Source organism: Scylla paramamosain, chromosome 30, assembly GCF_035594125.1.
Source record: "Scylla paramamosain isolate STU-SP2022 chromosome 30, ASM3559412v1, whole genome shotgun sequence".
NCBI lineage: Eukaryota > Metazoa > Arthropoda > Malacostraca > Decapoda > Portunidae > Scylla > Scylla paramamosain.
Genome location: NC_087180.1, coordinates 10147485 through 10161614, shown reverse-complemented (window position 1 = coordinate 10161614; position 14130 = coordinate 10147485). Strand labels below are relative to the sequence as shown.

The 14130-nt window shown below is 43.0% G+C and overlaps 1 long non-coding RNA gene across 1 annotated transcript in view; it reads left to right on the top strand.

Annotated features, from left to right (window-relative positions):
* Positions 1-10717, top strand: part of LOC135116247 (uncharacterized) — a 150513-nt gene extending 139796 nt beyond the window's left edge. The window contains exon 3 of the long non-coding RNA XR_010276221.1: positions 8933-10717. This is a non-coding gene — a long non-coding RNA (uncharacterized LOC135116247). The remainder of the gene's footprint in view (positions 1-8932) is intronic.
* The last annotated feature ends 3413 nt before the right edge of the window (positions 10718-14130 follow it).

The following is a 14130-nucleotide window of genomic DNA, read 5'->3' as shown; positions in this document are numbered from 1 at the left end:
TGTTCCTTGTGTCGTTACCTTTTATTTTATTCTGTCATGTATTTGCTTGCTTTTCTAGTTCAAATGAAAACAAAAGAATTCGCAGGTCGCAGCAGCAGCAGCAGCTATTTCTGTTGACATGCATGCAGTGTTCCGCATGCACTCTTTCATTCGTTCCGCTCCAAGTCATATTTCGCTGCTCCGCCTTTCCTCTGTTTTCTCTGCCTGTCTGTGCCGAGGTAACCTAAGTGGAGCACCTGTGAACATTTTCTATTATACATGTAAACATTTTTTTCCTGTTTCTTTTCCTCTCTATCTTCCTGCGCTGTAAAAGTTTTGAATGTTTTTTTTTCTTTTTTTTTTCTGTCCTCGTAGTGAAGGAAAGCCGTAACTTGTTTTATGAATGGTGGTTATGAAGTTTTTCTTCTTGTTTTATCTTTTTTTTTTTCTTTGTGTGGTTATTTTGTTATTATTCCTCATGCTTTTGTGTCTTGTTTGCGGTGTTGTTGTTGTTTTTACGGTCTTTGCTTCCTTCTTTGTTTGTTTGTATGTCTATTTCTTTTGGGTAGGCGTGGGTTAATTTCTCTCTCTCTCTCTCTCTCTCTCTCTCTCTCTCTCTCTCTCTCTCTCTCTCTCTCTCTCTCTCTCTCTCTCTCTCTCTCTCTCTCTCTCTCTCTCTCTCTCTCTCTCTCTCTCTCTCTCTCTCTCTCTCTCTCTCACCACTGTCACTACTCACTTTCCCCCACCCTCCCTTCCCTCAGCCCTCTTCCTCTCAACCCCTCTCTCCTCTCCCTCCCTCCATTCACCCTTCCTCTTTTCTCCCTCCCCCCAGTTCACCATTCCTTTCCTCATCTTCCTCTCCATTCAACCTTCCCCTCCCTCCCCCTTAACCCTTCACCTTCATGTCTCACGGCCTGTACATCAAGCGCCGGCAGAGTGACCCGCGCCCCGCCTACCTTCACTCTGCTCACGCCAGGACACGGTCACCTGTAATTAAGAGCCGCTCCGGGGGCCTCCCACTCCCAGGGGTGCGCGGGGAGTGGCGACGCAAAGGCACATCAACGTGAACTTTGGTGATTCTAAAGGTCTTCAGCAGCGCGTTACCTGTATGTGAGGAACCCGCCATCTCCCACTCTCCATAATGAGAGAACGCCAACCTGCCTCCTCCTCCTCCTCCTCCTCCTCCTCCTTCTCCTCCTCCTCCTCCTCCTCCTTCCGCTTGCCTCTCCCGCCGAGCTTCCAGACTTTCCCAAGTGAAAGTAGGACGTCTATTGTATGAGTGAGTGATGGCGGAGCAGAAGCTAAAGCAAGAGGAGCAGGAGCAGCAGAAGGAGAAGGAGGAGGAGAAGGAGATTGTTGAGAAGAAAGAGGACGAGGTTCTGGACGTGGAGTTCGAGGAGGAAAAAGGAAGAGAAAGAAGAAGAAGAAAGAGAAGGCGGAGGAGGAGGAGGAGGAGGAGGAGGAGGAGGAGAGGAAGTACGTAGTTGTGGATGTGAAGTGGAGGAGGAAAGAGACGTAAGAAACCGAGTCAGTGAAAGGAAGAAGAGGAGGCAGAGGAGGAGAAGGAAGAGGACAACGACGAGAAGGAGGAGGAGGAGGAGGAGGAGGAGGAGGAGGAGGAGGACGAAGAGGAGGAGGAGGAGGAGGACTACATGAAAAGAAAGGAGCAAGGAGAGGTGGACACAGAATAGAATAACTGAGAGAATAATAGTGAAGGCGGAGAAGGTCTTAAAAGTGGTGGTAGTAGTAGTATAGTAGTAGTAGTAGTAGTAGTAGTAGTAGTAGTAGTAGTAGTAGTAGACTGATGTAGCGAGTAACAGGAGAGTTTATATAATTACCTTTACCATATCTGAATCGTGAACAGCAAGGAAGGTAAAAAAGAATAATTCCCAGGGCATTTACAACCAGCTCTGTCTCGGCCGTGCTATTCAAGCGTCACCTTCCTGTTGTTACTGGTGTCGCCAATCATCCCCGTCCCTTTGCGAGGCGAGTCTTTTATCGAGTCTCCTTTGCCGCTGCTTCATTATCCTCACTAATCAATGGTATCTCAGCACAAACTTCCCACACACGTTTCCCTTAACGTCACGCAATCCCTAGATGCACCTGTTTATTTTTCCCTTGCTGCTAAGACACACACACACACACACACACACACACACACACACACACACACACACACACACACACACACACACACACACACACACACACACACACACACACACACACACACACACACACACACACACACACAGACTTAACCAACCACCACCTCCGCTTCTGTAACACATTATCTCTGCCACAGTTTCACCACAATGCTTCTCACTTTTTCTATCCTCTCTCTCTCTCTCTCTCTCTCTCTCTCTCTCTCTCTCTCTCTCTCTCTCTCTCTCTCTCTCTCTCTCTCTCTCTCTCTCTCTCTCAGCCGCCTGTGCTGTTCTCAATAAACTGCCGCGGCTTCCTGTCGTATAGAAGGTCTGCGGCGCCATGCATATCAAGCCAGCAAGGGAGGAGGAGGAGGAGGAGGAGGAGGAGGAGGAGGAGGAGGAGGAGGTAGTGGTAGCAGAGGTGGAGGAAGGGGAGAAGGGAGTCATAGAGAATAGGGGCTTGTGGGGAGGCTGCGATGAAGGAGGAGCTCGAGGAGGAGGAGGAGGAGGAGGAGGAGGAGGAGGAGGAGGAGGAGGAGGAGGGGGGGATGTAGGAGAGGCTATTGGCGGTGTTGGTGCAGGAGGAGCGGTTGGGGAAGATTAGGTGGTGGAGGAGGAGGCTGTGGGGAAGGAGGTGGTGGTGAAGGCGGTGGTGGTGATAGTGGAGGCAAGGGAATACGCGGAGGAGGAAGAGGAGGAGGTGGTGGTGGTGAAGGGAAGAAAGGAGCTGTAGGAGGAAGACCACTCGGAGGAAACAATTCAAAGAGAGAGAATAAAAGGAGCAGAGAGAGAGAGAGAGAGAGAGAGAGAGAGAGAGAGAGTCCGACAGTGAATGAAACATACACTCAAACGCAAAAAAGGAAAGAAAAGTCCGCATCGATGAAAGAAAAGAGAAAAACACAGAATCTCACACCAAAAAAATGAGAGAAATAATAAAAAAAATCACGCGTATTAAAAGAAAAATTGAGAAATAGGCAAATAAATATATCTAAACACAATAACAACTGATATAACACATAGATACTGAAGACACATTACAATACCACACGTAGCGGGGAGGGAATAGCGGCTAACATACAGGTTGACTTGCAAATAGATGAGGCACCTGAGCGTGCGTACAGGTAAACGCAGGAACAACAAGACAGGTGCACTTCGATGACAAAGCAATCCTCCACGCTAATTAATTTCCACCTACTGACTGTGTAAATGTGTGTTTATGTGTGTCTGTGTGTGTGTGTGTGTGTGTGTGTGTGTGTGTGTGTGTGTGTGTGTGTGTGTGTGTGTGCGTGCGTGTGTGTGTGTAGGGCAGTGTATACAGGTGCATGATCTTGTATGTAAAAGAAAACGGGGTGAAAAATATTATACGTAAAAGAAAAATGAAGAAAAGAAGAGAGAGAGAGAGAGAGAGAGAGAGAGAGAGAGAGAGAGAGAGAGAGAGAGAGAGAGAGAGAGAGATAATAATTACCCAGTGAAAAATCATAGGTTTCTCTTGTATATAGGATATAAAATACGCCGTAAAAACATTCTCAAATGATGTTTGCTCTCTAGACAACACCAGGTGCCTCTAATTAGCACCTGAAGCTCATTAACCCAAAGAAAAGATCACAGAGCCAGTGACATCGCAGGTGTAGGAAAACAGAGGAGGATGACATACAAGTGAAGAATTGGCGGAAGGAGCAACAGGGAAGACAAGGGACGCTGATCAGCTAAAAATAGATCAGGATAAAAAGCCCTTATGTGTGGAGAGAGAGAGAGAGAGAGAGAGAGAGAGAGAGAGAGAGAGAGAGAGAGAGAGAGAGAGAGAGAAAGCATTGATCGATACATGGGCAGAGCGAGGCAGTAGGAAAAGCTGTTTTAATTAGCCAAAGAGACACAGCATTTTAGTGACAGCCTGTCCTGCGTGTGTCTTTGTTCCCCTTGGACTGGCAGAGAGAGAGAGAGAGAGAGAGAGAGAGAGAGAGAGAGAGAGAGAGAGAGAGAGAGAGAGAGAGAGAGATACATATGCACACAGACCACCACAATTTACCTCTTTTTTTTCACCTTCTCAGAAATTGCTCGTCACTCCGTCCACTCAGTTTGTGACACGTGACTCAGGTATGCTGCGGCGCCTCCTACCTGGCCCTCGTTACCTGGCGCGGAATGAGGAGCAGGAGAGGCGCGGAATGCCAAGGAAGGGTAGACGGGACACCTGCAAAAGGACGAGGAAAAAAACAAGGGTTGAAAGAAAAGAAAACGACTTTGTTATACTCGTACTGTAAGAGAGAGAGAGAGAGAGAGAGAGAGAGAGAGAGAGAGAGAGAGAGAGAGAGAGAGAGAGAGAGAGAGAGAGAGAGAGAGAGAGAGAATTTCCTGGTACATCCCCCCACATACAGACACACTGACACACACACACACACACACACACACACACACACACACACACACACACACACACACACAGGCACGCAAGCACAGTAAGATAATGCCAAAGAATCAGATGATATATGTTCGTGTTTCGAGGAGTGAACTTTAACCTTCAAGCGTAACAGTATTGTGTCGCCCAGTGAACACAAGTAGCTTCGCGTTTAGCACGGTTGCCCAGGAAACTAAGCGCCCCAGCACAGCCCGGGGAACGCAAGAGCAACGCGGCCACGGGAGACTACGTAAGGAAGCCGCCGCAGTCTCTTAAGAAGTTATTGTTCTCATATTATAATGTTAGATCGCACGTGACTTATGACGTAATCAACGGAGAGATAAATTTTGGTTTGGTGTATGTGTGTGTGTGTGTGTGTAGGAGAGAGAGAGAGAGAGAGAGAGACACACACACACACACACACACACACACACACACACACAGAGAACGAGAAAAGAGAGCCATACAGAGAAACACACACACACACCACACACACACACACACACAAAGAACGAGAGAAGAGACACAGACAGAGAGGGCCGTGCCGCCAAGGTTAGTTATCATGTTTTGTGCTGTTTGTTCGGCCCAACGAGGCGTGTTCTACGCTCTAGGTGTTGGAGGGGCCTTGTTTGGGTTGTCCCGCCAAGCAGAACACAGCATGTCTGGTGTTCTCCACGCTTCCCAGCGGAACATAATGCAGGAGTGCGGTGCTCGTGACTCCTTTGTTCCGAGGCTTCTCTGTCTCGGTGGTGGAAAGTGGAACTGTGATCAGCGTGGGCGGATAAAGGGAGTTCAAGGCTATATTTAATAGAGAGTTTGGTTGTTGTAAAGTGGGTGATGGTATTAATTTGTGAGCTGAGCATCAAGTTTGGATTAGATTTAAGGAAGTGTGTTTCTTATGCATTTCAAAGTTTTGTTTTAAGAAATTGTTTGGTTGTAATGCATATGATGATGGATTTAAGAAATAGGATTTTTTTTTTTTTTCTTTTTAGTGCACAAGGAAGGCATTCCAAGAGAAAAAAAAAAGCAATTTCAGGAAAAGATATCTACTAATTGTCTCTCCCAAAGAAAGATTCGCAAGTATATAAAAAAAAAAAAAAGATTGGTTGAGTCTGCATAGGAAGTTAATGCTGGGTTTAAGAAATAGGGAGTTTGGTTCTCAGGGAGGAGGAGAGTTTGTTTGAGAGATAAAGAAGGAAGGATTGAGGGTTGTGTTAATAGAATAGGGAGAGAGGGTCTGCTTGGGAGGAAGGTGAGTAGAGAAGCAAGTTAGGGTCTGACTAAGGCAAGTTTGGATCGGGAACAGAATCAGGATTAGATTGAAGGAATACGAAGTTTGGTCTTGCTTAGGGAAAACAGGATGGGGAAATGAGAATGAGGGAAGTTTGAGTAAGAAGGAGTTTGAAAATAGGAAATTTGTTCGTATTAGGGAAAAGAAGAAAAGAGAAAAACTGTATAATCCGATTTTTATTAAGGAAAATGAGAAAATAGGGAGCTTTCATTTATTAGTAAAAACTGGATGAGAAAATTTTGCTGGGCGTTTCATAGAAAGAATGAAGAAAATTAATACGTTTGCCTTATTTGGCGGAAACACAAAAAAGGAAAGTAGGCTTCAAAAATTTTAAAAGTAAGGTGTTGGGGTTATACTTAAGAGAAGCAAGAGTTCAGAAAGTTTGGTTTTATTAAGATGAAACAAAGTAAGGAAATAAAAGAGAGGTTTTAGCAAGAAAACGTGTACGTCAGGATTCGTCACGGTAAAAGATTAGAGCAAGGCACGTAAGTCAACGCAAGCCATTTGGAATTTACGGAGTGTTTTGACTTATGCACCGCTAGACGAACGTAACACACAACACACACACACACACACACACACACACACACACACACACACACACACACACACACACACACACACACACACACACACACACACACACACACACACACGCAGACAGATATTTTATTGAGCACAGCACAACACACAACATAATTAAAAAAACTAGTATATGGTTAAAAAATTTATCTTACACTACGTAACACATTTGACACAACTAAACACACACACACACACACACACACACACACACACACACACACACACACTTATTCACACAGTAGTATCTTCGACGCAGTTTGGCAATTTGTATCCGCGGCGCAGGAATGAACCGCTTTCGGCTGTAATAATCAGACGTTTGGTGCAGCTTTTCTTCTCACTCACACACGGACTGAATCTTCTTTGTGCCGCGGGTTGTGAGGCAATACTTGATAATTGCTTTCCGATACGAAGCAGAAGATCTTCCGTTCATTCTGAAGGAGCTTTGTTTCTTCAAATTGTGTGCGTGTTGGGAGGGAGAGAAGGGGAGGAGAGGATGCTTTCTGATTTTCTTAGCTGCAAACAGTTGTTTTACGTACTTTTTGTAATGAGAGAGAGAGAGAGAGAGAGAGAGAGAGAGAGAGAGAGAGAGAGAGAGAGAGAGAGAGAGAGAGAGAGAGAGAGAGAGAGACTCAAACCTATACAAACAAAGCAAATACACACACACACACACACACACACACACACACACACACACACACACACACACACACACACACACACACACACACACACACTCACCGTAAATAAACGCCACTTTCTCCCCGCATCAGTCAATATTAACCTGTGCCTGAATGATAATAATAGCCTCTCGTCCTATCCTAAGCAGGTTACTGTGAACGAGTAAATCTCACAGTCACGTATCAAAAATTTAACCTGCTTTGGGAATTCCTCGAAAATCTCCTCTTGTGACCTTACCTGTCGATCAGATTACACACGTTGGTCGAGATGAAATGCCTCAGAGATTCACCAGTTGGAAGTTTGCTTTACATCTTGCATCGCTTTGCCTCGACTTTCCAGACTTGTTTTATTTGCACCAAGTTTCTCGGGGGTCTCATATATTTTTTTTTTTTTTTTTTTTTTTTTTTGTAGTTTTAGAAGTGATTTTTTTTTCTTTTTTTGGTGCTAATTTTTTTTTTTTTTTTATTTATTTGTTTGTTTGTTTATTTTTGTATTTTCGTTATTTCTAGTTTGATGAATGACTTTTTGTGTGATTTTTTTTTTTGGGGGGGGGAATTTTTAATGTCTATTTTTTTTTTTTATTATTATTATTTTTTTTTTTTTTTTTGTGGTTTTCCGGAGCGAATTTTTTAGGGGTGTCTTTTTTTTCTTTTTTTTTTTGTACTTTTAAGTTGTTTTTTTTTTTTTTTTTTTGGTATTGTGTTGATTTTTCTTGTTTGCTTCTCGGTTTTTGTAGTTTTAGGAGTTATTTTGCCAGTGTTAGTTATTCTTTTTTTTTCTTTATTTATTTCTCGAATTTTGTAGTTTTACGCGCCATTCCTGTGTGTGTGTGTGTGTGTGTGTGTGTGTGTGTGTGTGTGTGTGTGTGTTACTTGTGTTTTATATTCTCTAGGGATTCATTTGTTTAAAAGTGTGTTATATATATTTCTCGTCGTGTATTTTTTACTCCTTTTGAATTTACGTATGATTCATTTCTTCTTAAGTGTAAATATATTGTGATTCTCTAGTTTGTGAATTCTTTGTTTTTCCTCCTTTTTCCTATTATAGTGATAAGGTCTTGGTAATGAGTCCTCGTTAGTGTTCAGTACAATAAAGTGATGTTTCCTTTTTTTTCTTTTTTTTATTCCGTCTGGGTATATTTACAAGCAGCCTTCGTTAATATTAAGTATCATAGCGATCGTCACTCATGTGCAGTTAAAGGAGTGTTAGTCATGCTGGATTACATATTTGTCAGTTGATGTTTTCCTGTTTTTATTTCTGCCCGTCTAGAGATGTCAGCAAACAGTCTCCATTAGTGCAGTACCTGGATGGGTAGTTTAGGAAGATGTGGATTATTGTTTTACGTTTGTAATTTTTGTTTCTTGTCCTCTTTTTATTTCTTCGATGTTGAGATATTTATAACAGTTTCTTTTTATTTTCCAGTTTGATGAAAATTGAGACCGAGCTAAAGTTTAAGGAATAACTTTCTTATTCTTTTTTTTATTATTTAGTTATTCATTTATTTATACCTCCAATTGCTATTTGGTACATCTTTCCTGGATTACTAATCAATCTGAGACATCTTAATTCTACAGCCACCTCCAATCTTTAAACTGGGTGGAAATTGCAAAATCTTTTCTTTTTAATCCCATTCTTTCTTAAAGATGCTTACAAAGATTTCATGCATTACATCTGGTGCTGGTCATTTTCTTTTTTTTTTTTTTTTTTTTTTCGTATCGCTTTGAAAGGGTTGAGATTGAGTTATTCCAGATTAATTGATTGAGATTTTTTTTTTTTTCGTTTTCCTTCCTTTAGTAATGCTAACACCCTGCCTTCCAGTATGCTGATAGTAATAACTGATCAATTGTTCTTGCATTGCAGGGAACGTAGTATGGGGATCACCACCTACCAACCTACGCACATCTTCCACATAAGGACACAATTGAGAAGTAAGCACAGAAACTGGAAGATAAACGTCACACCGCGATGCGCGATACACGGATGACATGAACTGTGGAATTAACAGCAACTCATGTACATTATATATTTTACAAAGCCGCGACGCTCTTCATCAGTCTTTGTGTTTCTTATCTATAATTTCCTTCTCTGCTTACTCCTGAGGCTGTTCCGTGAAACTCTCTTGAGCCTTCCCGCCATCGCTGCCAGTGACGTTAAAATGTATAATGAATTGAAGGAAAGGACAGCGAAAGCGAGTGAAAAATGCTAACAGGAGGGAAAATGGTTGACTTTAAAGAATAGTTAGGTTGACGAGCGGAAAGGGATTCGAAATTTATAATTATTCGTATTTTATTCCTAGTGCGTATACATGAATTAAATCTTTGTATGTATGCGTGTCGTATTCTGTTTTGACATTTTGTTGGACGGCCCTGTGTGTGTGTGTGTGTGTGTGTGTGTGTGTGTGTGTGTGTGTGTGTGTGTGTAACTTTGTTCTGGTTATTAGCGTCTAGTCAGTCTTTCCCTCCACGTTTATCTCTCTCTCTCTTGTTTTCATTTTATCCATTTCTACCTACTTATATTAATTTCTCTGTACATCTAGTTTCAGTTTGTTCCTGCTTATATTTTGTCCCTATGTATACATATATGCATGAGCTTTTAGTTTATTTATCTATATCAATCCATCTATCAGTTCATCTGCATCTCTCTCTCTCTCTCTCTCTCTCTCTCTCTCTCTCTCTCTCTCTCTCTCTCTCTCTCTCTCTCTCTCTCTGTTTATATATTCCCCCCTTTCATCTATATTTACCTGCATTCTCCCCTCTCTGCACCACTTTTTCTCTTTTAATCTATGAGTTTACACATTTCTCATCCACGCACCTACCTGCTTGTCTCTCCACGGGCACTCTATCTACCTGCCAAGTGAGCAAAGACCAGGAGTAATTACCTGTATAGAAGCTGAGCCAACATTCTCTGCATCAATTTTGTATTTTCTATGCCAAGTCATTACCTGAGTGCCATTTTCAATCGCTTCCCTTTGAAGAATTTTCTGTAAAAGCGAAGACTGAGCTCTTGGTGAGAGTATTCCCGTCTCTTTTTCGCTCATCGCTTCTGTCTATCTTTGTTAATCTCTCGTGTGTGTGCGTGTGTGTGTGTGTGTGTGTTTGTGTGTTGGGTGGGGGGGGTGGTTATTGAGCTGTAAATTATTCCACAAATACACAACAACAGCATTCATAATTGTTGTAATTAGAAATAATGGATCACGACTTATCATAGACTTTTTTTCATCGCTTGAGCAATGTTGCAGAAATCTAGTGTGGACATCTGTCTTTCCACGTAGGTATGAGACTTTCGACTTATTGAAATCTTCATGTGTTGTGTAAACCTTTACGAATCGCTCAAGTACCGAACAGCTTCGAAACAGAGAACAGAACCGCTGTGATTCACTTCAGGCAGTTCCGCCGCGTATGGTGAGGTGCACGTGTGTGAGTCTGTATCCTTCGGCACTTATTATTTTTAGTCAAGATGAAGTGGAAGCCCTGCCCTGAGTCACCTCCTGAACGCCCACCAGGTAGAGTGAGCAGGTAATGGGTGTATATGGACTTGTATAGGTGGCTTAGTGAAAGATCTAGGCGCGCCTGTGTGTGTGCCCGGCGAGGTGGTGACGCCGCTGGGTCAGGGAGCCATGGAGTTACCAGGCCATCATAATATAGTACTATTATACCATGTCTACTTTACATTTTGTGAGACTATATAATAGGTTTTAAGGGATAAGGATAGGAAACTTGTGAGTGGTGGTGATGGTGGCGGCGCCTCCCTGCCTCAGCCTTCCTATTCTGCCAAGGACCCACAATGCAGTGCCGCCAAGAATTGCGCAATTATTGCTGTTAGGCTTCCCATACAGTTTCATACTGTTCATTACAACTACACACCGCTGCTCCACCCTCCATCACCACCACCACCATCCGATACCACCTCTTCCACTCACCATCAGCCTCATCACCATCATGAACCAACCACATTCTAGAGTACGAAAGGTGGTCTGTTTAAGTAACCAGCCGAACAAAGCGTAATGTTGTTAAGAGTACAGTCACCTAAACTGAGTAGATTATAACATGCACAATTTGGACTATGAATTAAAATATGTCGAAAAGAGCTCGTTTCATCAGGTTATGATCATAAAGAACCGCAGTTTTAAACAACGTAGGAATGTCCTCGCCTCGCTTTGAACACAATGAGAAATAGATACATGAATCAAACATAATATGTTCATGTATAGTATTAACATTATAATCGTTGTAAGGGCGCGGTAATGTATAAGTAGCTCTGAGAGTGTCCTGAGGGAATGATGTACTTAGAATAATTACCGAAACACATAGCGAGCATGGAGAATTGTGTCCTGTTGAAGGGGAGACTAATGTAGTGATATACTAATGTTCTGCTCAGAAGTGTGCCAGCTTGTGGTGCCTCTCTTTCTCTCCCATCACCACCAGCTAATAGTATTACTCTCTCTCTCTCTCTCTCTCTCTCTCTCTCTCTCTCTCTCTCTCTCTCTCTCTCTCTCTCTCTCTCTCTCTCTCTCTCTGTGACGTAATGCTTTCGTATCAAGTCGCAAATGATCTCCAGTGTGTCACTCGTGAAGGACGCGTCATTTTGCAGCGTGTCACTCTCAACATTTAAGTCCTGCCATGTCATTCCCACCCTGCCATTCTTAGCGAGTCACTCCCAGCATATCGCCTCGTGCATTTCTCTCGTCTCGACGAACTTGAGTAAATAAAAACCTTAGAAAATTTTGAGATCGTGTAACAAAAAAGTATGCTATTTGTAAGAGCACGTAGTTCATCAGCTGGTCTTCCTCTTTTACTAGTGAATTCTTTCTCGTCTTGCTCCTTTTCTTCTTCCTTCTTTCTTCCACTTTATTGCACACTTAAGCTCTTCCTGCGCCTTTTTTATATTCCTTCATTGTAATGTTGCGAGAGTACAGAACCAAATTTTGAAGGAGGTTTTGTGTAACACTCCTGCAGCGGTAGAGGAAAAGAAAGAGAAGAAAGTGATAGAAAAAGAGAGAGAAAAAGCAAGAAGATTAATGGGATAAGTAAAAAAGTAGTTACTGACAGCAGAAGGAAAACACATTAGTATAATAACTCTGCATATTTTCATCACGTCAGCATCTCGTCAGCAGAATCACATCACCATCACCATCACACCACCATCACATCACCACCACACTTCATCTCACCACCACATCACCACCACATCACTGCCATGTCACCACCACATCACCACCACGTCACCACCACATCACAACAACGTCACCACCACATCACCACCACGTCACCATTACATCACCACCGCGTCACTGAACATGTGCTGCCATTATTACTCTTTCTAGGAGGGCATTTCCAGGGTGCCATTTCCAGCATTTCTTCACCCTTGGCGTGCCGTCGTTAAGGGTTATCTCTTGGCACGTAGCCCTTGAAATATAACCCCACGTAGGTCTTGGCTCGTAACTTTTCACGTGACTCTCCCGTTACAAGGCAGGAGAGGCACTGGCGGGGCTCGTTATCCTGACTCAATGGCTGCTGTTTACACCATCATGCGTTCCTTTAGCGAAGAGGCTTTTCCATTCCTCAGATAGTGGCCCCTTTTTTTGTGGCCTTTTTTTCCCCGTGAGAGTCGGGCTGGGATGTTTTATGTGGAGAAGAAGAGGTAAAAATTGTAAGAGTGTCGGATTTTTATTCTAGTGTTTGTTTTGTGCCCCTCCTGATTTGGATATTTATAGCTCGTTATTGTGGATGGTGTGGATGGAGGGATGCAGGGGCGGTGTGGATATGTGGATGGAAGGGAAAGGTTGATTGCTTGATTCTAAAGATAAGTTCACAGTCAATCAAATTCGGAGCAAATTTACATGGTTTCGTGCATTGGTGCTCTCTCTCTCTCTCTCTCTTCCCCCCGGCGCTCGCGCACGCACGCACGCACACACACACACACCGAGGATGGTTCACACACACATCTGCACTAGTGTCAAGACCTTGCTGGCTAAAATCAAGATTGTTGTTCACTCTGTCGGCAAGTTTTACATGTTGATTCAGCCTGTGTGTCTCTCATGGATCATTAGAAGTGAATTAGACATGCTGTGATTTGGTATATTGTGTTTGTTTGCTTCGCCACTACCATAAAATTGGTTTCGGTCTCGGTCTTGGTCTTGGTCTTAGTCTCAGTCTCTGTCTTGATCTTGGATACCAGTTTGTGCCGATTTCACCGCAAAAAGTCCATCGCTGTGGTTGACTGTGGTGTTGCCACGTGCGTGTGCCGCTACACCACTTTTGTGCCCCGCCACACAGGGTCAGTCGAAAACACGGCCTTTTTGCGCCGAATTTTTGTTGTGTGCACCTGCCTTGAAGCGCCCCAGCAACGGGATCACATGGCGCCGTGTACGAAAAATATTTACCAAGAAAAAAGTTATGGAAGGGAGGGAATGGAAGGGAAGTGCAGCAATGCATGTGGAGAGGAAGGAAGTAAAAAATATACCGAAAGATGTTAAGAGTATTGCAGAAACACTTACGGTTATTGACAGAAGTGCATGTCCGGTGATGCAAAGAGGCAAAAACACGCGTGGCATATTGGCAGAAAGCTGCATCAACGGTGACGAGGTCCAATCATTACTAATTCATAAACCACCGTTACGCCGGACAAAGGAAAACAAAAGAACCTAAAATGACATGCAGGTAAAGTAAGAGAACTTGTATACAAAAGGCGGTGAGTTGCATGACCAGGAAAAGTTTTAAGAAAGTGGAGCAGGATGGAATCGATGCGGAAGCCAGTGTGTGAGGGAAGTGTGGTGCCTGTAGTGAATAATTGGAGGTGTTTGGAACAATGAAGTCATTCCACCTGATTTATAAGAAACCTGCCAGTGTAGAAGCTCAATTGACAGTGAGTTACAATGAGATGAATAATAAATACCTATAAAATATCTGTACATGATTAAGTATAATTGTTTGAAGTGAAGGAGCGATGTATGAACAAGAAAATAAGCACCGTAAAAAGAAAAGCGATGTAATGACACACTAGAAACGGAAACAACCACGAAATTCAGTTCACTGTAATATAATACAAAAACGAGTTAT